This window comes from Nothobranchius furzeri, chromosome 3 (genome assembly GCF_043380555.1).
Source record: "Nothobranchius furzeri strain GRZ-AD chromosome 3, NfurGRZ-RIMD1, whole genome shotgun sequence".
Classification (NCBI taxonomy): Eukaryota; Metazoa; Chordata; class Actinopteri; order Cyprinodontiformes; family Nothobranchiidae; genus Nothobranchius; species Nothobranchius furzeri.
This window is the reverse complement of record NC_091743.1, coordinates 92,235,669-92,238,168: the sequence shown is the minus strand read 5'-3', so window position 1 is coordinate 92,238,168 and position 2,500 is coordinate 92,235,669. Positions and strand designations below refer to the sequence as shown.

Below are 2,500 nucleotides of genomic sequence, written 5' to 3'. Positions count from 1 at the left end.
CGTGCGTGCGTGCGTGTGCGTGCGTGCGTGTGTGCGTGCGTGCGTGCGTGCGTGTGTGTGTGTGTGCGTGCGTGCGTGCGTGTGTGTGTGTGTGCGTGTGTGTGTGTGTGTGTGGACAGAAACCAAACAGAACCATCCTTGTTACACATAGCAGAAGTCCTGGTGCTGGCAGGTCGTGTTATTTATAAAAGACTCTAATCCCAGTAAGAAGCACGCGGCTACATTCAGCCCAGCAGAGAGAATGAGAGTAAAAGTAGAAAAGAGAGAAGAAATGTTTTGATGTGTTAAAAATGCAAAACAAGTGCAAATAAATCCAGTGTGTGGCGTCTTTAGCTGAAGCACAGCGGGGTGAGAAATGCTGCCATTCACCTTAAAACCCAAATCCCAGAGCAGCGAAACCACTTCAGTGTAATAAAAGACACGCAGACGTCTGATACAGTCGCTTCAAGTCTAAAGGTGTGTGATGTTCAAGTCCTAAGTGTATCATCTCCTGTGTGTGTGTGTGTGTGTGTGTGTGTGTGTGTGACTCCTCTGGTAAAGGCGAGAAGAAGAGGATGTGACAACGACCTTGGGGGCACGAACTCCAACAAAAGTGTTATTCCACTTTTAGGTGGTTTTAATTTGATCCGTACGACAACGTGAGACTTCTGCTTTCCTCCGAGGTGTAAATGTGGATCTGCAGCCATCAGGAAAGGTGTGTGTGTGTGTGCGTGCGTGCATGCGTGTGTGTGTGTGTGTTCCTCAGGTAGTGCATGCCTTTTTGAATCCCCAGACAAATTTTCTAAGTAAATCTGCACAAAAAGTGGTTGAATTTCAGCTGTTTTCTACTTTTCTTCTGTTTTATTGCTGTTAAAGAAACCTTTTTATGTTATAAATGGATGTAGGAGCAGTTTTCATGCCAACACTCACTAGGAGCATCACTGATGTCAATATATAATTAGGAAATCATGTTTACTGACTCGCTGTGACTCAAACTTCTAATTAAGCTCTATTCAGTACTCCAGCCTCGCTTTGAGTCACACGTATTGTTTTTTGTTGCAATGGTTTGTTAAACAATGAGTCCGATTCTTTTATTCAGCATGGTGGATTTCTATGAAGCAACTGTTTTAAATCATTCAAATGGAAGCAGATATTTCTGTTGTTGTTCAGCTGGTTTTCTTTACAGAAACAAGCTCTAAAGAGAAGAAATTAGAGCAGATTTTCTGGTAAACGTGATATTTATAACCAACAGATCACCAACGACTGATTCAAGTTAGCCACCACCTTCATGTGAAGGCTTTAAACTAATTCTCTTAGACAGAGTTACAGTCAGTTTGGTCATTTTGACAAGACAGATGTCAGGATCTCAGCTAGAGCTCAGGATATGCAACATGGGAGACTTTTAGCTGCCACTGCGCCGAGTTTCAGCCCAATATCTCCTAAACTCATTTTGGGTTTGTTTTAAAGCTGACTAGCTGTGGCGGCCATCTTGAGTTGGACCGACTCCAAATATTAATCCCATTTCAGACGTACGTGTAACGATTATTTCTGACTTCCATTAAAACCCATCAAAATGTCCATAAGAACACACACACACACACGCGCACACACACACACACACACACACACACACACACACACACAAGGCCTTTTGCTTTAAGAGCCAAGCACAAAGCTGCTCCGGAGCCTTCCTGCCATGAAAACGGTTGTTTTCAGTGAGACAACAACAACAACAACAACAACAACAACAACAACAACACGGAGGGAAATGTTTCCTGTGAAATCAGGGGGTTAGGGTTACGGAGCAAAGACCTGAGAGCAATCGATGGCCTCGTTTCATTCTGTCTGTCTGTCTGCCTCGCCTCTGTCAGTGCACCCCAGGGCAGCTGTAGCTACATCGTAGCTCATCACCACCAGTGTGTGAATGGATGAATGATACACTGTAGTGTAAAGCGCTTTGGAGTCCTCACTCTGAGAGGCGCTGTACAAGTGCGGCTCATTGATCACTGATCATTGATCATTATCTGCTCAAAAACAAGACGCCGTTATCTTCTTCTACTGGAAATGTAGCCAACAAATGAAGGAAATAAGTCCTTTTCAATGGAAGAAATACAGTCTCACCAGAACACGACTTTGTTTAGACACTGAACTTTTATTCTGTGAAATTGTGTATTTGAATTATTTTAATTTAAAACACCAGAAAGTTTTCATCTGTAAAAGTTCAACAGCAGAATTTCAGCTGCAAAAACTTAAAGGGGTACTGCATCTTGTTCTTATTGTAAATGGTCGTCTTGAGCCAGTATGTGCTAAACATGACTCTTTACAGGGTTGAAGCAAGGCCGCCCTATCGCCACACTTGCAACTTCAGACTGGCGGGCCGCTCCTGAGCTGACATACCTGGCGCTGCAGCCTGTTTCCAGGAACACAGCTGATTTGTTTAATTTATTGATGAATGACTCCTGAACAGACTAATTAAGGCTGGGAGACGTTCCCGCTGTTACATTAAGGTGTTAAAAAGAGG

The 2,500-nt window shown here is 43.4% G+C and overlaps 1 protein-coding gene across 2 annotated transcripts in view; it reads right to left on the bottom strand.

The window, feature by feature from the left end:
• Nucleotides 1-2,500, bottom strand: part of nbas (NBAS subunit of NRZ tethering complex) — a 283,815-nt gene that overhangs the window by 209,434 nt on the left and 71,881 nt on the right. The window lies entirely within an intron of this gene.